Raw genomic sequence first — 23,058 nt, 5'->3', positions numbered from 1 at the left:
AGCAATGGAAATGTACTTTAACCCTGTTTGGAGTAAACTCCCAGAAGTCTTAAGTTACTGGTATTGTGGTTTGTATACATGAATTATTCCTGTATTACACCGTATGATCCCTGAAGTCAACATTCATTTTGATTAATAGCTGAATGAACCATAATATCCAAAAAATTACTGGAAAGTAACAGTAAAAGTATACTTTGGGCCTTCAATAAACACATGTTGAATGAGTAACAGTAGAGGTTTTAAAGCACATTAAAAATGAAAAATGTACAGGAATATAGTTATGCATCTATCCCTAGATAAATTAAAATAACAGAGAAGAGTTGAATAATAATATAGAGAGGACACAGGTAGTTGTTGGCTCCATACCTACTGTGTATACACCAAAAAGTGAACACATAGCTGGGTTTTGAAGTTTGTTCTTTGGGAAGAATATATATTCTCATGAGTGTCCAGGGGGAATTTCAAAGACAGAGGCTGGCCTGGATGCTTCGCTCATGAGCCACATTGCAGGAAGATGACAGTGGAAACCATCGCAACTGGACTGTCCACGTTGTGGGCCATTTGTACCTCACAGAAGCCCACTGCATTATGCTGCTTGCTCTCTCCTCCCAGTGTCGGCCCAGCACCCAGCCATGATGGGGTGGACACAGGATGGCTCTTCTGGCTGGACTCTTTGCTATCCTGCCACGGAACCATGCTGGGAAATTACATGCTAGCACATGGAGACCAGCACTTCATAATCATTCTAATTAGCTCCCAGAAGCCGTCATTGAAAGAACTCGTTCCACTCCCTGTGATGATAAATGCAAAATCAAATAAGCATCATTTTCTCTATTTTAAATTTCTCTCATGTAACAAGTTGCCAAAGAAAGCTACTCTTCCTTTCTATTACTGATAAGAAAAATAAGACCACACACAGTGGGAGACTCCTTAGTGTGGGTCTTGAGCAAAATAGGTTTTGGGGCTCTATAACCAGGCGATATCTATGGCAATGAGGTCACAGTCTTTCCAGACTGGGTCTGGGGAAATTCATGAGGAAATCTAAACAAGCAGTATAGCCAGGCAGTGGTAATGGAGGTCTGGATGCTGCATTAGTCTGCTGAGGCTGCCAAAAGAAGTGCCACAGACAGCGGTTCTGGAGGCCAGAAGTCCAAGGTCAGGGCATCAGCGGGGTTGGTTTATTCTGAGATCTCGCTCTTTCTTTACATGGTCTTTCATCCATGTGAGCATACACCTGCTGCCTAAATTTCCTCCTCGTATAAAGACACTAGTCAGGGTTAGAGCCACGCTAAAGACCTCCTTCTAGCTCTAGTACCACTTTAGCTCCCTTATCTCTCAATAGAGTTGCGTTTGGAGGTACTGAGGGTTAGGAATTAAACATACGGATTTGGTGTGGGAAAGGCAGCCCACAAGAGATGCGGTACAGCCAGTTGATGGGGAAGATGAGACCGTATCCCAAGCCTTATCTGTGTGGCAAACTGATAAACTCCACCTGCCAAAGAGTATTTCCTCAAATAAAGAGGAGTTTGTTAGTAGATTAGAACTATCAAATTCTACTACTAGCCAAATGAGGAACTCTGTGGTCATGGCACCCACAGTCCGTATTTCCTCATTTTCCTGCTGGAATTTCATGAGAAATTGTACACTCTAGAAAGGACATTGTAGTTCTCAGGGATTACTGCATCATGTTGAAGACAGGAAAAATAATCTTCTTAACGGGCCATTATAGGCAGAAATTCAATATTAAGCCATCACAAATTTTTCATTCTAGCATCAGGCAATAGCATTTTATTCCCTGGGAAAGAATTTTGAAGTAAAAGCGAAATTTAAATTATGCAACAAGCATGTAAGGAGGTCACCTTTGCATGTAGAACTATATGAGGAGCTATAGAAACTGAAGTTGAAAATTTCAAATTTACTATGGCTCCAACAAACACTTTCCACCTGTAAAGGATGAAACTAAACATGAGGTAACTTCACAAAATCAATTCCAAACCCTTACAAGTGTAAAAAATAAATTAGTCTTAGATTAAAAAATGGAAAATTTTTAGAAATGCAAGTTTTGTAGCAGATATTTTATTCTATGTGTTGATGGAAAAAGTTATTTTTGTAAACTGAAAAGCCTATATAACTTAGTTAACATTTAATTTTCTAATTTGAGCCATTTACTGAATCATATGAAACATTTGTCTAACTCTAAAGAAATAGAAAAACTTAAGCTTCAGTCACTTTCACAAAACTATTATCTGCACGAATGAATATATTTTTCTCAGAATTTTAGAATCATTGAATGCCTAGTGTTGAAAGACTGTAGATGGATGTAATTCTAGACCTGACCATCAATCATTTTTAAATACTGTTTTCAAATTACCAAAATCATCCCCATAACACAGTGATTAGTTCCTTTATAAGAGAATAGAGAAAATTCACAAGAAAGAAATGTTATATGTAATAATTATTAACTTATGCACTCCTACAATGTACTCATATTTAATGTTGTAGCTATTTTAATTAATACATTTTTCCTAAATATCCACCACATGCCTAACAAAACAAGATACTATGTAAGATGTGTCATACACAAGATGAAATCTATAGTCCTCAAGGAGATTATGCTGTTTAAAAGTTAATACACATTTGTATTATATTAGTAAAATTCAACATGGATGAGGTAGTAATATAAAAGTTATTCTAAAAGTTCAAGAGAGGTGGAGAACTCATTCTTGTTTGCTTATGTAGAAGTCATATTGAGAAAGAATTACTAGATAGAACTCAAGAATATACTTAAAGAACTAAAATTATTTTCATGTGAATAAAAATAGAAGAAAGGTTAAAGAGTGAATTCCAGTGGAGGAAATGATATGATTATAGACATTCAAAAGTTAAACTATGAAATGGTGAGTAAATCTGCTTTAATAGGATGGATTCTAGGGTTTATCTTAGGAAATGTAAGAGAATACATTTGCTTTTGGAAATACCATTGGGGTTACTAACTCTCTGTAAGCTATTGAGTAGGCAAGCAGGCTGGAAATAGTTGAGTTTGAGACAATACACACATTTAGGAGTTATTTTTCAAAGAAGCAATGGGAATGTTTGTAACACCTAAAGAAGGAATTCAGATAGATAAGAGAATGGTTTGCCCACAACTCTGTAGGTTTCTTATATATTGTCCTATTATCTACTTTCTGTCTCAAAAGTGTCACAGTTTGCATCATAATTTGTATGGTCACCCCAAACACAGAAAATCAGGAATCTCAGAGAACGCTTCGAGTTAATGATTGTAAATGGAAAATAAGTCCAAAGAAGGTAATGAAAAAGGAAGAGCAGAAAGCTTGGAAGTCTCGATGTGTTGCATTTACCTAACAGTTATAACTGGACCACCATCCCTGTATGTGGTATCATTACACTTGGCATATGCAGATAACTCAGCCCACATGGTAATATGGAGTAAGTGCAACACCATCTTTACATTAATTCAATTTCACTTTGTAATAACATTTATTTCTTTCAACAATATAAGTTAGTCTTGCCGTTATTTAAACTAACTTTAAAATAGTTTACACTCATTAAACCAATACCAGCTCAAATCAAAAGAAATTGATCCTGATTGGGATACATAGTACAGACCATGAGACGGCAAACACTCTATCTAGCGGATTATTCTCATGTCTGTGAGAGAATTCACTTGTGGGATACAAGCAATCTGTGCATGTTTGTTTTAATGTGATTCTGCTTATTTTATGCCATTTCTCTATTTAATTTTAAACTTTCTGTAGAAGGTGATGATTTCTTTTCTATTTCTAGTGAAATGCCTGCATACATCAGATAAAAAGCTAAGACTGATTGACTGATTAACCAAAGCTCCATTAGAGGAAGAAAATCGCCGTGAGTGTATGTGGAGCAACCATTTAAATACCTCACTAGCTATATTGTGCATACGAGTGTTTTAATAGATTCCCATCTGTGCTGCCAACCTAGCACCAGGGCACAGCTAGCAAATATCCTTCATCAACCTCAGTGCTATTAGCTCATCTGCCTCAGGCTTCACGTTTTTATTGTATCATATTTTCCCTATAAAGTCTAACCTCAATGGGGAGCACTTAGAGAGGAAAGCAAACACTTTTTATAGAAGAGCTATATTTCTATATTACATGGGAATATTTGGTGAGTTTTCAGCTGTTTTAATGCCTATTTGTTTTTCTCTAAAATTCCCTCTTCACTGGAGAGGTGTGATAAAGATGCATTTGGTAGAATACATAGAACATGGACATGTTAATGATTAATACTGTCACAAACTGCCTACTTTGACTGTTTCTTTCTGTTCCACTGCCTGCTATGTGTAAAAAGGTTGTCCTTTTAACAAATGGAGATTGTAAAGTTTTCCTTGTTAAGAACTATTTTTATGTCTTGTCATAATACATGGACTATGAAGACATTAAAATTGTTACAAGTTTTTTTTACCTTGGCTCAGTCATGAATTCAAATGGAAACTGCAGCCAAGAGACGAGGAGGTCTGAGATTCGGAAGGGCAGTGATGGAAGAATTAGGAGAGGTCATCAAGAGCAAAGATGTGTCATCAGAGACCACGGATAAGACCATCCACACCTTCATATGCCCAATTACTAGGTACAGATGTGAAAGGTGGACAGTGATAGGAGAAAAACTGATTCACTTGAAAGATGGGGTGGGAGAAGTGTTGGATGGATATCCTGGACCAAAAGAGAGATGTTTAGTGGGTCCTAGCAAATTAAGCCTAAAAGAAAACTGATGTCTTATTTCAGGCACATCATGAGAAGGCAGGGTTCTTGGGAAAAGGTAGTAATGCTGGGAAAACTAGCAGGAAGGCCAACCATGAGATAGACTGACCCCATCAAAGCAACCACAGGCACGAGTCTATGGGAGTCTACAGGAGTTTACAGGAATCTGCCGGAGGAGAGCAGGGTTGTTGAGGACTTGAGGACTTGAGAACTTGAGGACTTGGGGACTTGAAGACAAAATCAATAGTATTTCTTCTAATTTTAACATCAGGTTCATTCCAGAGTCATTCTAGTAAATAGATGATCTCTAAAGGCTGAAAGAACCCATTGTCCGCATGGAAATCTACATCACAGGCCCCTCATGTCTCCCGAACACAGCACCCTCCCAGAACCCGCCGGACTTGCCATGAGGGTCATCTCAGAAACGACAGAAAACCAGTTTACCTGCCTTTCTGATTCTGCAACTAGAGTTGCTGACGTACTTCTGGAAATGTGCTTTATCAGTGGCACAATCAGGCAATGCGTCTCGAGAAAAACCACGGCAAAAATAGGCAAAGCAGAATATTCTCCATCGGTTTGCTTTACTACGATGAGTCATTGTTTTCCAAATTCTCATGATGCCCTTGGGTGTCATAGTATAAGTTTTTCACATTTAAACTTTCAAATTTTCAGTTTGGCTGTATTATAACTCAGTCATACCTTCATTGAAGCCAGCTATTAGCAAAAACAAAAATAAACAAAATAAACAAAAATCTATTCTGTGTGCTGTATTTTGCAAACCACTACAACTTCCATTGATGTGGTTATTTTTAAATATTTTCACTTATTTTTTATTATTTTTAATTTAATTTAAAAACGGAAGTGCACCTCAGACAGACAGTTGGTGCTCAGAGCCGCTGCTGAACAGTATACAGTTTTGACAGAATGACTCTCCATAAGTGCTCACTATTTTCCTCTCATTTAAAGAGTTCCTCTCTCATATAAGCTCAATTTGGTTTTAGTGTGGAATCAGTCCATTTTTCAGACTTTTAATCAAAATATAAAACCTCTGAATCTGTGCCACCCCGTTCTGAACGGCCGTGTTATCGTCCTAGATGTGTTTTCTGACACATTTGGCATTTCGATTGTTGGAGCTTCCCACACTATGAGTCCCACGATTTACTTAATGAGTGTTTGTGTCAAAGAACCATGAAATGAAGTGCTGTTAATGTCTGTGTGATACATACTTTACATAGTGCTGTCAATTTTTCCGACATGCAGATAATTACTTGATGGTTGAAGTGAGCCGCTACCTCACTAGAAACAACTGCAAAGGTGAATGAAGGAAGAGGCTTCAAAAAACAGCTTTTTCAAGAACCAAAGGACAATATGTAATTTTCAGATCTTTAAAACTCCTACTAAAGTGCTTTTTATGTCCTTTTTCTAGCAGGGTATATCTCATTAACTAAATGTTGAGTTAAAGAAAACAACTTTCCTTTTTCATTCACAATGACAAATTCAACGAATTGGGAAAAGCAGTGAACTGGAAATGTATGGAAATTGACTAGGCAATGGTGGGATGGGAGAAATAGACAAAAAAAACTGTACTTGAAAAATAACTAAATAAAATTTTTAAAAAATAGAAGGTTTACACATACATGTAAATTTTATTTCCTAAGAGATGTTTACTGTCCATTTCATCTAGGACTTTTCCCTCTTTACCTTTCCTGTTCCTGGTGTCAGGAGAAAATGCATGACAGTGGAATATGCTTTATAAGACCAAGTTTGTGCAAGTCTCCAAAAGATGTGAGGAGAGAATTTTCAGTAGAGGCCATAATTACCAACATGCTATCAAGACCTGGAAAGGTCAAGCGTCTGTCCCAGAGTCGGTTTATGAGTAAGTGGCCAGGCCATGTTGCACTCAGATACGTGTTACCTACCACCATTTTCATCCTCAGGTAGCGTTTTTTCCATCCTCATTGGTCACCTTGATGTGGATGATGTGCTAACTCCTAAAACTCCTCACTATTGCCTTTTTCCTCAAATTAAGGTGTTCTCTCTTCTTTTGCTTTCCTGGCAGCAAAAAGGAAGGCAAACAAAACACAGAGTGACTCACTTCTCCCCTGAGTGGGTGAGTCAGCAGCCCTCAGAGAAGCTGGCCACAGCGGTGGGTTCGCACACCTTTTGCAGGGACTCGGACACAGGGATGTACCTGGCACCCAGCCGGCACATGTCCTTGATGCCAGATACATAACAAAGAAAGTGGCAGTGACTTTGAGGGACAAATGACCTATCTCAGATGTATAATCTGGAGGTAAAATTATAAAATTGGCATGCAAGCGTAATTTGCTGCCTTAAAAAGTCTATCAGCAAGGCACGACAGTAAAACATGCTTAAAATCATACCAAAAAACTACAGTATAATTTTAGATCTACTTCTAAAACAGTGAATGGCCAGTAAATCCTTGAAGTTTTGCCCACGTTAGTTGGCTCTCTTGTAAAATAAAAAAAATAAATCTTCCTTTGAAATGACATAAAGTAATGCTAATGACAAAGATACTAATGTGAAAGGGATTTTTAAAAGTATGTTTTTATTTGGTGTGCTTATGTTAGTGTGTGCGTGTGCCTTCACACATGGTTGTCAGTTCATGTATATGCATGTGTATCTATAGTATATAGTATACATATACTGTACATAGTAACATATATATATATATATATATATAGTAGCATATTATACATATATAGTTTTAAAGAAAATTCCTGATGCTTTTTTATTTTCTTGGGACATTTTAAAAAGTAAACAGGCATCCATTTAATTCTCTCTAAATTATTATCTAATGGAAGTAAGCAGATCCAATGGGGGCATTACTGAGGTGGTTCTCCTCTTTCCATATTTCCTATTCAGCCATGATCTACTATTATCATAAAACTCTACAGTGCTTTTTAAAAATTTTTTGAGTCTAGAGTTTCTTAGAAAATTATTTATTCCCATTTAATATACTAACATTTCTATGAAAATCACCTACCCACAAAATCGGTTTCTCGTGGGATAACTGGTTAATAACGGACTGTTACTGGATCGGTCTTTGTGAGCTAAAGTCAAATTTGATGAGTGCACCTGGGTCCTAACAATAGATCACCCGAGACTGTGAGGGCTTGAAGTTAAAACTAGACTATGATATCACTGTGGAGACATCGACACAAGATCCTTATTCTTTTTCTTCTTTGTGTTTTTTGCTTAAACTATATTTTTGTAGCATTATTTGATGAAAATCAGTTTTCTCCATTAAGTTTTAAAGGTTAACAGAGATAGAAATGGCTCTTATTTATATATCTAATGCCTGGGAGAGGTCAAAGGCCTAATAAGTATGCTATAAATATTTTTTTAAATCATTGAATGAATATCATGGATGTAGGTATTCGAGGTGGTATTGCTGTCTTATAGAACATGCATTGTTATCTACAGACATGAAGAGTCCTTACATTATCTTAGGGGAAAAAAATTTAAGTCTCAACTCACAGGAATGTTATTCTGCCCCACTGAACCCTCTCGATGTGCTGCGTTTGTTTAAGATCACCCAATAGGAGCTAGCCTCTCCTGTACCGGCACTGAAGAACGTCCTCAACGGAACAACAAAATAAAGTTTGTGTCAAAATATCTACGACATCGATGATATTATAATTTCTAGTTTACTAAAAGATAATCTTGTATAAATGATAAGAAACATCAATCAGTCCTAAACAAATAGCATTATTTTTACAGATTCACACAAAAGATTTTCATTGTTATCATTTATATAGGTGCAGGGAACTCTTTAGCTTCTACCAGAAGCAATAGTGTTGAAAATTTCCCTAATTACATGTGATTGATTCCCATGACACCACATGGTACACATTCACAAAGCTTGTTACTTCATTTTTAAGAGTGTGCTCTGGAGGAATAATCCATCTCTTCTCTCCAGTTGCCTTTTCCAAAGTTCAGGTTTGAACTGTTCCTCACCAAGACTCCACTGAGACCCCACAATAACAGTCCTCAGGGTCATCAGAGTACGTTCTTAAAACTTATTTTCAATCATTGGAAGGAACGGCAATGATTATATGTTCTTAATGTCAAAAATTCATCACATTGTATATATACAGTTGTTGATATGCATGAGATACCAGCAATAAAGATCATTTTAAAAACATGAAGGAGAACTTTGGGCCCAAACAATACTGACATTTTTGCAAAGAGGGGCCACGCACAGCTGCTGTCAGCTGTCAGTTGTCATGGGCAGACCCTTGGAGGAGGCAGCAGGAAAGGCGTCTGCAGTGCCCTCTTCAGGGTGGTGAAAGCAGGTCTCCAGCCAGGTATGCTGTGCATCGTGTGTGGCACACCCACCTGGGTGCAGGTACACCGGGCAGGTTCTGGACAGAGCTGTAGGCTGATTCGCAGTCAGCAGTAGACTATGGTCTTCCAACAAAACCAAACACAGTAAAAGCAGGAAATAGCACAGGAAAATCCAACTCTGACTCCCCCTTTGATAGATTGCACCTGTCTTTGGAAACAGCCGACCTCAGCAGGAGTCTCTCACATCTGCGGCTCTTCAGCTAGTGCAGCCTCGCACTGCCCTCTTCACCCAGGCAAGTCCCCAGGGTGCTCCCTGTAGGCAGTGAACTTGCAAGCCCCGTCCACAGGACTAAACTCGGCACCCTGCAAGCCCTTTCTCCCCTCTGTACCCATCTGCATACAACCGCCTGGTCTGCTCTTTTCACGTGTACTTCTCAAATCCCATTTGTTCTAAGGCCCAGCTCAAATGTCTCTGTTTTTATCATCTTCCTGCACTTGTAGACTTACAACATTGTGCCATTATTTTACCTTGCTCCCAGACTCAGTGTATCTTCTGCATTAATTTTTTTTTGCTTTCTAATACCACTTTTGATATTTTATGAGATCCACCCTACTTCTTTGGAAATACTTATAACCAATTTTCACCTAAATGGAATGATTAAAGACAAGTGAGGAACCATTTCAAGTATGTTTTATGGAACATTTTCACTGCCCACTAATGTAAGCATTTTACATGTCTAACTTCGACGTGGTCCATTTCAGAAAGACATCACAGCATTTAAGTCTATTGTTTATTTTAGTGCTTTCTTTGGCCACACAGTTTTTAGCAACCATGCTTATCACCATCCATTTGAGATAAAAATAGAAAAAAAGCAACAAAAATGTTTTCTTTCTGAATTGCTTTGTTATCTGAGCAATGGGTGATTGAACTCATTTTGCTCCATAAGAAAAGAAAGAGTCTGTGATGAACTTCCCCCAATGTGTACTCATTGCAGCAGAAAGTGTGATTACTGGTGAACCTTCTAAGAATGTGGCACAGCCGTAAAGGATGAGCATTTAAAGCGTTAGAAATTTAACTCCAGATATACAAGCAATAATTCTCAAATTGTATTAGCTTCTGCTAATACAAAATGACACATTTGAGGGGGGGCGGGAAACATTCATTTCCTTCCTGGAGCATCTCCAGGTTGTCAGAGCAACTGAAATTTTCTGTTACGTAGAAATGGCCATTAATGCTTGTCAGTGGTCTTCCTTGTTGTGCCATCCCTTAGGTTTAAAAAGAAAATATCCTTCACAGTCCTGTTTTATTACAATTTACACATACTGTCTGCATTAAATGAAAAGATTAAAAACATCTGCTCATGAAAAAAAAAAACAGGGCAGGTAGAGAAGGGGTGAAACAACTTACCTACAAGGGACTGCAAATTCTGAACAGGTTGCAGGCCTGAAGGAACGATGGATATCAAGCTACATAGTATCAGCGCAAATTTTCCCAGGAGCAACTGCACTTTTATTAACCATCTTGAGTAAATATAATCTACTGTAATATCTACAAATGTCAGTGACATCCTTACTGTTCTGGCAAAATAATTTATCAACTGCACCTAGAACCATTCAACAGAGCATACCCTTCAACATATATCATATTGCTTATTTTCATGCATTGAGGTCTTCAGTGGACACTTCCATTTCAGTATCACCTTTTATTGCACGTTTTAACCCTACTGTCGTACTTGGGGATTTGTTGGCTAAGTAGGATGATTTACGTGGCAGCAAGCCGTGGCTGTGTGGGAAGGATTCCGCATCTGCTGCTTGCTCAGCAGGAAGGTACCAAAGGCAGGGAGAAGCAATGTGGCATCTGTTTCACTCACATCTTTTTTTACTATATTCTTGGCATTCTTCTAAGCATTAGGTTTGGTTCTGATAAAGATGTCTATGTAAAACAGCAGTGCAAGTCAGTATTTGACTATCATGAATTGATTATTTACAACATCCAGAGGATGTCAGAATTCCGTACTTGAGCAGTGGTCCACATCCAGAATTTCTGCCTCTAGAGCCCAGCTGCTTCTATGTGATGCAGAAATCCAGGTAAGCACAAAAGGAGGCCCTAGAGCAATTTCCAGACTTGACAGCCTACATAAAAGGAATTCATGGAGGAGACCTAAGTCGTTTGTCTACCTGTATAGCTTGTCCAGTGTCCGTAAACACCCAGCTGAGAGGTGAGCACTGCTGAAATTCAGCACCTACCCTGCTTTCCAAGCCACCTGGGGTTACATCTCCCCAGGGCATAAGGCAACTTTAATAAATTGCACATTATATGGTCTTGACATCGAGTCACTCAGCATGTGCACAGGACACAGCCCACCCAGAAGGTGCTTTGCTTTCTGATTTGCACAGAGACCCTCTATGGGTTAACCGTCCTGGCTTTGTTAGTCTGGGGTCAGCATGCTGAAGATGCCTAAACATTGGAGACTGAGAGTAAGAGTGGAATCACTGAGTCAGGGCAATGACAACAGGAGAGGCCACTTGAAGGGTGGTACAAAGTTCCAGAGCAGCAGTTCCGAACCAGAGTTCCTGGTGTCACTGGGACCACCAGGGCCAGGTGAGGTCTGCAGTACATGATTGAAAGCACCACAAAGACACCCAATGGTAGGCAGGGGGCACTGCGGTGTGTTAAGCCAACATCATTAGGGATGTCCTCAGTATGAAACCACTAAAGTGTCCCTGCTGCCACACAGAATTGGCCTGGCATCTGGGACAAGACAGAGCCCATGTGTGGAGAGAGTAATGATGAAGCAGGCTACACCCTCCTTCGTAGGGTGGCCTCAGACTTATTTCAGCAACTGTAGGGCAACTCAGACCTGGTCCAGCTCCACTACGGCAATCAATTCTACGTCTCAGAGCTCCAGAGACTGTGTGGCGGAGGGTGAGGGGGGGTCTCAGGCATGGGCTCAGCTCTGGCCGTTTGGTGTACAGCTCACACGGGCGTTCGCAAATCTGTGCACCAGCTAATCATTCCGTGGTCCAGCCCCGCATGCCACACACAGAGCCGCCCCTGTTTCATTGACTTTGGGACAGACATTCAAATGTACCTGCTCATATAAAATAGCTGAAAAATGAATCTGAGGCTTTATGGTATGTCTTCTTTTCCTGTCTGTACAGCCTGCCAGGCTGTGTCGTGGGTTCCCTCAACTGCCGCTTCACTGTGCAGAGCATCACAGCCAGGGGCTGACCCTCACCGTGCCCATTCCCGAACTGCAAGGACACTAGGGAACAGAGCATGACCAGCATCCCTTACTTTGTGGACGTTCACGGTGTACCACTTTGCTTTTATTAAAGACCTCCATTAGCACCGTTTTTGCTAACTGAAAGAAATGTAAAGAGGCTTTTCTTTTTACAGGAAATGAGGAACCTTCATTTTTACCAAAAAAGGCTGGGGGGTAGCATTTGCCATTTATTTCGCAGCAGGTATCACAGAGGCAGCACGTACCCCAAGCAGTGAAAGTGCCCCCCCACCAAGCTTCTCCCAGGGGAACCACACTCTGCATCCGGCCACCAGCCGTTCCACAGGTGTCTGTGAGCATCATCTGTGCTCTCTCTGTCGATTCATTTTGGGCTTCCATTAGCAAAATGTGTCTTGAGCATCATTAGAAAATAAGGTGTTATTTTACGTGTTATGTGTTATTTGGTATGCTATATTTTGGCCTTGGACAGCTCAAAAGTGTTTCCATATACATGGATGGTAATGGGATCGTCCCTCTATGCCATTTGGGCTTATGAAAGGCCTCACAGGAATGCTCTGCTTTCGAATCGCGGAGGAGACCTGTGTGTCAAAGCGTGCATGCCGCAGACTCTGGAAAGTGGTCTGTGGAGAAGACGGAGCTGGAATAAGGGTGTTTCACAGGTTGGACTTCCTCCGACTTCTAAGGTGGAAATTTGAAAGCAGGCTCACAGCTTCCCTCTATGTCCCTAGCACAGCCATAAAAGGTTCCTTAGAGAAGGTTCCAATCATTCCTTAGAGACAGAAATGACTGGTGAGTAGAGTCTCTGGGGAAGAGCTGCCGTTTGCTCTTCAGCAAAGAAACAGCAGTATCACAATGTCCCCACGAGGCTTTAGACCTTGACATGAGCCTGTGGTGGTTCCCAGGGGCTCCCTTTCCTCTGTGACCCACTCAGCATGCAGCTATCCCCAGGGACCTCCAGAGGTCTGAGAACACTTGGGGTCAGTGGCTGACCTGCGGGCTGCATGTTTACTAGAAAGATCCCAAAGCTACATACTTGGGTGTGAGCCATTCAGCTCAGAGTATCTTTGTAGAACTGATGTGTCACTTGGACACCTTACCAGCCTAGTGCCCCCACACCGAAGTGACATTTGGGTTTAAAGTCAGGTGAGTGGAAGCTGTCTTGGGAGCTACCTCCGAGGTTCTGTTGGCCAAGGTGGCCTGTGCTCCAGTTCGGCCCTCGATCATCCAAAAGTGTCAACTGTACTGCACATCTATTAGTAACTCCAAACTTAGAGCCCAGCAAGAACTAGCATCATCTGTGATGATTATTTAACATTAAAGGGATGATGTGGCATCTGGTTCTTCTAAAATCAGAAAGTATCATTGCTAATATCACATATGTATCAACTGCCACACACATGCCTTACCTGTACATCAGCTCTCTGAGCAACTACAGTGACAGATTTCATGTCAGTGACAGTTCAAAAAACTTTTAAAATATCATTTTTTCTAAAACCCATTGCATGGGGAATGAGCCCATGAATAAACAGATTTCAAACTTTCTAAACACTTCTCCTTAGAAATAAATACATTTTATAATTTTATTTGAAATTATATATATATGTATATACACACACATGCATACATAGTATATATGTGTATAAGCAATTAGAAATTTAATTTGTTTCTATTCACTCTACATTATTATAGTCTATTCCTTACAATATGGTAGCTGCAGCCTGCTAAATGGATTTCATGATCCCCTCATAGGCCGAGGCCAACACTTTGATTAAAACTATTATAAACAGTACAGTGATTTGCAGAATGTTGCTGGATGTGGAAAAGTCCATCTGGTGCACAGCATTTCTCATTATCACAGGCAGTGATGAGGGCCTTTGCAAAAGCCATTGCTCCAGGAACCTTCTGTTAAAAATGCGCAGCTTTAAGCAGAGACACCTTCTACGCTGGGCATCCTCTATTTTCAATGCCAACTACATCCCCTTTGTAGATACTGCTAATTGCTTGTTGCTGATCAATCAAGATATTCCTTCTGTTTGAGCCTAGATAAGACTTCAGGTTCTTTCCGACACTACATGTGAGGCAGTGGCTACTGGGTCCCTGTGATTGACGGGAAAGATAACAGCGATCTAACACCAATTTCTAGTCCTCTTTTTGTGTTTGTTTGGAGTCATCTTCCAATTTGACACTTGAAGATGAATGAGGAGCTTTGAAGATAGGATAAGAAGAGCTAGGTGATGAGGAAAAGTCAAAGGGGTGCCACCCAGCTGATGGGGACATGGGACAGAGTGGTTAGAATGTGATACAGGAAACTGCATAATTTTGCCAAAAACTGCTCCACCCCATATTCTGAGATTTCTGTTCTTCATACTCTAATTACATGTCATCATTTTTTATGTAAATGTCTAGCTGGATGAATGAGCTGATGAAGGTGGTCACGCATGCTCCATGAGGACACCAGAGCTTCTGCTGCTACTTCAGGCAGGTCTGCTTCCTTCCCAACACTCCTTGGAATTCCACTCTTTTCTCATCACTAACATTTTTCAAAGCTATCAGTGTCTTTGGGACAATTGTCTTTATCCTGTTCATGCTTCATCTTGGGTAACATTCAAGGTGTGACTTTTATTCATAGATATAGAGGCACATTTATTTCACTATTCCAAGGCCTGAGGACCTATAATGACCCTTTCTTCTTAACCAATTATATCTGCATGAAATTTTAAAGAGGGTTAATACCAGAAATATATAATATAATGAAATATCTCTAAATGTTTTTATGGTTTTGAGTTTATTTTGACTCCTGCCTTGGAGGCTGATACCATATTTTCTTGTTTTCTTTTTTTAGGTAAAATGTCTATATGATAAAATGCAAAGAACTTGAGCATACAAATTCCATATATGTTTATAATTGATACAACCAAATAATTAAATCCCTAAACAAGACACAGACAATTCTCTATCACCAGGAATTTTTTTGTGCCCCTTTCTTGCCTCTCCACAAAAGATCACTGTTCTAATTTCTATCCTTACAGACTGATTATGCCTTTAAAAATTTTATACAAGGAGCATAAAATGCTATGTAGTAATTTCACTCTAGCTTCATTTACTTACTATCTTTGAAATTCACTCATATTGTCACACATGGCAGTGGCTGCTTCTTGTTTCACTGTTGAATAATATTCATTTATCCATTCTCCTACCAATGAAATGTGGCTTGTTGCAGTCTTTGGGTGATGTAAGTAAACATTTTATAAAATTTTTTGTGCAATTGTTTGTGGATACATGTTTTCATTTCTCTTGTATACATACATAGTTGTAGAATTATTGTACCATAAAATACATATGTGTTTAATTGTATAAGACATTGTTGAGTAGTTTTCCAAAATGTACCATTTAACACTGCCACCAGCAACACAGGAGAGTTTAAGTGCCAACCTTTGTGACTTGTCTGCCTTCTGGATTTCCCTATTCTGGTTGTCAACGGTCTCTCAGTATCATTCCTTCAAGTCACGGGTGTGCATGGTGAATGCTGCATGTGAGTCAGTCCAGTTTTCTATATTGGAAACCAATGGTCACAGTTTAACACACTCACAAATACTAATGAGAGAGACAGAGGCAGCTGCAATGAGCTCACACACCACAAATTAGAAATACTTTCACACCTCCAGAATGCAGAGCTAAGGGCCAAGCAATAACTGCTATTTCCCTCTTTTCTCCCTGGTACTACCTGGGTAGAAAATTCTTTAGGCTAATTCACATTCACTCAAATTTTATAGAGAGACAGAAGAATCTAATCCTCTCTTGATAATCCTTTACCTGCATGACAATGCTTAATGACCCAGCAAATCCATGCACCCAGGACTCACATTTAAGATCTCGGATATATTGTGTTCTCTGACATTGGACTTACTGTTCTTTTCTTCATCAAGCTCAAAGTAATTAACTGTACTGAGTTTAAAAAAAACTAAGTGAGCTCTGTATGCCTTTTCTGCAATTAGATTTAAGTTCATTAAACCTACAAATATTGCTGCTAATTAATTATATGCAATCACACCTTCATCAGTCTCACGTTATATAGTCAATTTAATGAATGAAAGGCATTGAGAAGCCAGTTACTCTGTCTGCTCCCCAGCATTTTTCTTATTCAGCCTTGAGATTCATCAGCACTCCTGCTTCACTGTTCAGATTCCCAACACCCAGGTTTGGGGGTGAAGGTGGGAGCAAAAGTTTTCATTGGAAGATTTCTAGCAAGTGCTCCTGTCTCTGAAAACTTCCTCTGCTGCCCTAGTGATCAAGGATGTTCTTGGCTTCATTCTTTCCCATAACCCCCATACCTCGGTAATATCATTTTAAGTGTTTCATCTCTCTTTCTTTCTCTGACTCTACACTCTTTCATATATACAAAGCACTCCCGTTAATAACATCTCCCATTCTACCAAGTGCCTCTGCACTCCCCACTTATGACATATGAATATATCTTCTTTTGAGAAAAATATGCATCTTTATCACATTCTCTCCCTTCTCTCACTCACAGCTGCTGCTGTAGTTCGATCCATATCTCACTTGAGCAGACACAACACCTAAGACTCTTAGTTCTTACCGTTTTTTACTCTCTTTTTGTGAAAAGATTCCTTACACACGTTTCTAATACTTCTTCAAATTACCCAATCTTCCCCCACGGTATGAATTTGAAATTCCTTAAGCATAAAAACATTAATCATCATTTTGCTCCAAATGCCCAGATTTACTTTTCCCAGTCTTTCACATGGGTCAACTTCAGCTACTACAAATTATTTACTACTCACCAAACAAGACCAGCCCTTCCAGCCCATCCTGTATTTCCACGAGCTATTCTTTCTGTTCACAATGGCTTTCTTCTCCTATCAGAACTGTAGGCCTTGCATATCCTCATGTCAGGCCCTTTCCCAGGCTCCCCGCCTTAGACATCTCTGTCCATCAGAACCGCCCATGTAGTTATGGCTCCTCTGCACTCTCAGATGATCTCATGTCAGTTTTCCATTAACACAAAACTTTATATCCTTTAATATAGTTTAACTCCCAGCCTGGTACACTATTGTTAATGTTTCATAGGGTACAGTGGTTAGGTTCCAATGTGAAATGCACACAATGAGAGCACGAAGAAAAAATAATTTTTAAAAAACCAGAACAATGAGAATTCGTAAGAAAAACTTTTCACTGGAGATTGATATACTAAGCCTCAGTCGGGTAATATAGCAGATTTTTTTTCAGGGCTTAGAAAAACATAATTACTGTTTCTTCAGTTAAATACTATAGGCTATAGTTGGCTTACACTTAGAATTTAGTAATAGTTTATAGAAAATTAATGTGTGTGTCTGTATGAATTCAGTATATACTCCATTTTGAGTCTTTCGGGTATAGAGGAGGAGGTGTTCTATTCCACTTTTAGACAAAAGGAAACAGGGTTTAGAAAACCCACTGACTTGCCCTAACTACTCAGTTACAGACTCAGGTACTGAATCTTAAAACTAAATTTTTAATCCAAGTGTTTCTGTCTCAAATTATCTGTGCCAGACTGTGCTCAGATCACAACAATGAAAAAATTCACAAAAATAAGGCAAAGTAAAAATAATCAAAGGATTGAGATAAAACTCAAAGATCTTCACTTCTACTAATCTTCACTCAAAGGTCGCAGGGACTTTGAAAAGTTGTGCATTTGCTACATGTGAATTACAAGAATAAACCATTCAATGCCTTTATGGTGAAATATATATATATATTCCTTGGAAGAGTTAGAAATCTGGGAAAAACTTCTAACATACTACATCAAGAGTGTTCTTACTTGGTTGCATTAGTAAAAGATGCTCACCAACTAGCAGCAGAAATAGGGAGGCATTTCCTATGTAAACCACATTTTTAACTTAACGTTCTAGGTACCAAGTTTCTCCTCCATATTTCTACTTTGCATTGTATACCTGGCAATAAGCCACAGATTCTCCTTGAGAAAGTAACATCTCATTTCTTTCAGGAGCTATGGTAAAGTTAAAGATTTCTTGACCCCGAACACAGATATGAACTGTGTATCCCAAAGTTTGAATGCTCCAGATTAAAAGAATCACGTCAATGCCATCTTCTGAAAAAGCTAAACACTTCAAAAATTGGTCCAGAAGACACAAGCTGTCTAACTTTAAAGTTGCTCAGTAGGAAAAGAATGGCATTTAATAATTACACAGAAGACACAGGATGAAGGGGAGAGGGAAGCAAATCTGATCGGCACCCAGGTGAGACAGAAGTGCTGTGAACTTGTCAAAACTGCAGGCCAGGGCAGGGAGACCGATGCTGGAGAGCACAGCGGTGCCTCTGAGTTGGAAGAGGGGAAGGTAATTTACACGCTCCGTGCTGTGATAACACCGAGACGGCAAGCCGCAGAGGCCCAGGAACACACACTGAGATGCTCCATCACCAGGGAAAGAAGAAATCAGGATGAAAAGGAAAGGAAGCTCAGGTGTGAGGAACCTACTTTCAAGGACAAAAGCTAACAATTGAGAAAATTTAGAGTACACAATCTTTTTTTTCACTTCATTGTTGTTGTTTTACAAAATGCCCCCAGTGAAGAAAATCTTTCTCGCAAACGAGTACAATGGAATATTAAAATTTCTTGTACTAGAAATGTGTTAAAATTTTTTGGTGAATAAGTGAATCGGAGCTAACAGTTAAAATGTCTATGATACTATAATTGAATGTGTTTTGTTTGAGGGAGCGATTATTTAGAAGACACTGGCCCTGAGCACAAGTTCCCTCCTGTTGCTCCTCAGGAGCAGACCCCTGATCAGCACACTGATGCAGGATGACCGTTCTCAAACTCAGGTGTGAACTGAAGAAATCCAAGTACGGCAGGTACCAGCATAAACAAAGCCAGCTGCCTTCCATGTTGCAGTTGATTTTTGACTCAGCCTCTATGAACGAGCCACGTTAGGGGTCCAGAGATACATCCCGAGGACACTGCACTATGAACCTGTCTTTTGTCCCCAAGGGGATGCCATCATCACACTGTGCTAGCAGGGACCAGGTCATCCCCTGACTTGAGAGTCACGTCAGGCCCCACTGCCGTCCATTCTGTGTCTCAGGTCCAACTTCAACCCAGGGCCAGCTCGTGCTCAGGGCCACAGTCCCGCGTCTTCCCTTGTTGCCATCAGATCGTTTGTTGTTGAACTTTGGTAGCCTGGTCTCTGAACTAAACTGCTTAGGTCTTTGATGAGAAAATGCACTTTAAGTTAAATTTAGTTTGGGTTTCTTTCTTTACATTGGAAAACCTAGTTTACATTACAACTAAGTGGACCACCCAATTCTGCCAGAGATTGAGCAGCCCCCAGAAGCCCATTCTCACAGCAAGCCAAGACTCTTGTCTGTGTTCCCTGAATAAGGGAAAATGGGTAATTGGATGACCTAGTTCACAACGCTGTAACCTTAAACCTGGGCAATCTGTGTGGCAAACACAAAGGGACCTAAAGAACTGACAGCAACGACAGCACAGCTGGCAAAGGTGAACATATTTCAGTCATAGATGGAATATACAGCCCTGTTTCCTCTCCCCTGAGCAAATCCTCTCTGCAAAATGCACACACACCCAACCCACACACACACACACACACACACACACACATAATCATACAGGGTAAATACGTTCCCTGCAACGTGGCTACGGCTCATCAGTGAGACTACACAACTATTTATCTTTTTACTCATTTCATGTTCTTTTAAATGAAGTATTTAGAATTTGCAGACATTATCAAATAAAAACTACTTGTAAATGTGAAGCCTTTAAATCTCCATGAATAAACGGCAAGGGGAGATCTGGGGCCTCAGGGGCACAGTTGTCAAGTCAGCTAATGATTATAAGCTACACAGAAGCTTTGTGTTAATGCGAGAAAATAGATGCCCTGTTAGGTATCATTAACAGCTAAGATAAAGATGCAAGAATGTAGGGAAGAGCTACTAATTTCTCAGAACTGTTCTTCAATATTACAAAAAATTAGCTACGTTGTGGTGTTATTATATAAAGTGTCGTAGCAAATATTGAAGTAATCAGATATAATCACCACATAGTACATGATATAAAAAGTGAGAGAACCAGAGAATATTAAACAGTATAGTAAAATAAAAGTGAGACTTCTGGTATCTGAAGATTGATGTTGAGATGGACTTGGGTAGGGCTTAGCCTAAAAGTTTAGCCAAAGTAACAGAATTTAGGTTGCAGCGCACCTAGACCAGGGCAAGACACATGGCGATCCTCTCTGTCAGCTCAGCCAGAGACACTTCACGTGACAAGGTGTCTCAGTCAACCACAGAGATGAAGTTCATGATACAGCAACATGGGAAACAGAACAAAGTGAAGTCCACAGCCATTCTCAAGAATTCTAAAGCAGCACGGTTACGTTAGTATATAAGCTACTGATTTTACCTCTAACCACAGTGTTGGAAAGAACGCTCTAGATTTGTATGTATGATTTCATGTAACTCACAGGACTAGCCAGAGCACTGGAGAAGCCCCGGCATAGAAACGAATGAAGTGGGATGAAGGATTTGGATGCCTCTTCCTTCTCAGTCCATCTTCTCCTCCAGCTCATGGAGCAACGATATCCATAACGTTGGTCATTGTGCAGGTGTGGGCTTGTGTGTGTGCGTGTGTGTGTGTATGCGTGTGTTCAGGGAGATGGTACTCTACGGATGGACAGATGTCCCTGACTAGCCTCATGAATAGCCACCTGGTTTATGAATGTATAATACTGATCAATCTATTCAAAACATCAGTACCACTATGAACACAGGCAGTGTGTAGCCAGTGAGGCACTACATATCTTAGCCAAATGACTTCAGGAAAACTCTACATTTGAATTCTGGAGATAAAAGAATTGGACAAGGCAGGGCTTCTTTGTTTCTCTTGTTTATTGCCTGAGACAAGGTACAGACCCAAGACTTGCCTCTGCTTTATATTTTCTCCTGGACAAATTTAAATGTCTTTCTTCTCCAACTCTGTTATCCATACCATCTGCATAATTTGGGTATGTTTCAATTTATTTCTGGTATTCCCATCTGAAGTGGAACCCCGAGATTTTAGCTTCACTCCATGTGGTCAACATGAACGCGGATTTACTGATACTTCACTGTTTGGCTACATCACCTGGTTTCTGAAAGGAACAACTTTGCATGTGGACCTTTCATGAATATGCAGCCCTTGTTTTTGTTCTAAAACTTGGCTGTAGCAACCTGAACTTCATCACAGCTATAAAAATAATTTAAATTGTCTATGTTTATCCCTACTTTCCCATACAACATGGAGGTTTATTCCTTTTCAGACCACAAAGATGTGAAATTAGACAAACACTTTTCTTCTTTTCATTGTTTTAGATGGTCTGAGAGACATAAAGTATGTCTCATGTAAAGCTAGCAAGGGAAATCTCATATGAGAAGCTATAACAAGTATCATAGAGTTGTACTAAGCATATTCAGGAAGATCTTCCAAGAAATGAAGATGCTTAGGATGAATTTAGAAGGCAGTTACACTCTAAAGAGGCTGAGACTGAGGAAGTAGTGACAGAGATAGGCGTTTTAGACAGAAGAAAGACAAATATGTCTTCATGGAATGCTAAGTATCTTGCTTTTGCTGGAGGGGGAAGATAAACTACAGAAAATAAGGCAGGAGAAAAGGAAGTAATGAGGAACTTCTTGATTAGCTGGTTTTGACCAGTTTATATAAGTTACATTTAAATATGAAATATAAATATAGAATATAATACAAGTATCAGAGAGACTCTAAAGACAGACATTTTAATGGGGCAATATAAGTTGCCAATATGTGAAGCAGAAAATGAGCAGTCAAAATTAACAGGGTAGTGCTACGTATAAAAGTAAACCAAGGGTGGAAGTTCCAAAAATTAGGACATGTTTTAATTTAAGCAAGTCATAGAAAATTACTTTTCAGTGAATTCCGTTTAATGTGTTCTCTTTCTTAAACATATATAAAATAAGCCACCTTACAAAATATTATTCCTCTAAAATGTTCCTAGGGAAAGCTCTCAAAGGCTTAATGTCAAAAGCAGGTTTTTCAATTAAATACTTCTTTTCCTGTTGATTATTAAAGGGAATGTTACTCTATTATAAAGTCATAATTACAAAAGGAATAGTGTGGGGGCTTAAAAAAATGGAACAGCAAAAAAAGAAAATAAATCAATCTATCTACATACATACGAACACAAAATATATGTAATGATGTTATTATAAGTCAATGAGGAAACAATATACTGTCCTGGCAACTGTGGTTGGAAAACTTACCTCACTATATCACGGGAAAAAAAGCCAGATCCCTAACTAAACAAAATACCAAGGTGAACTCCAGATGGGAGAGAAAAAACTATGAAACTAATAGTCCATGAAATAGGAAAATATCCTGCCACACACTGATCAGCACACACATCCAGTTCTATGAGAGACTATCCTCGAGACACACTCTGATTCTTGAGTAAACTTCAAAAGTCCAAGAGTGGAAAAAATAAATTGCTAAATTAAATTACAGAAAATTATGGTTTTTAAACAAAGAAGGTTATGGATAAATTAACTGATAAAGATTAGAATAAATTATATGCAGTATCTAAAATCAACAAGAGTGCCTAAGTATAAAGAAAACTCCTGAAATTTATGAGCAGCATAATAAAAAAAAAGGATCCCAAAATCAAAGAGGTGGAGGAAAAGTGGAATAGACATTTTACAAG

The sequence above is a fragment of the Artibeus jamaicensis genome, unplaced genomic scaffold (assembly GCF_021234435.1).
Source record: "Artibeus jamaicensis isolate MK-2021 breed Jamaican fruit bat unplaced genomic scaffold, CSHL_Jam_final scaffold_833, whole genome shotgun sequence".
Classification (NCBI taxonomy): Eukaryota; Metazoa; Chordata; class Mammalia; order Chiroptera; family Phyllostomidae; genus Artibeus; species Artibeus jamaicensis.
The sequence above is the reverse complement of the archived record's forward strand: the minus strand, read 5'-3'. Positions refer to the sequence as shown.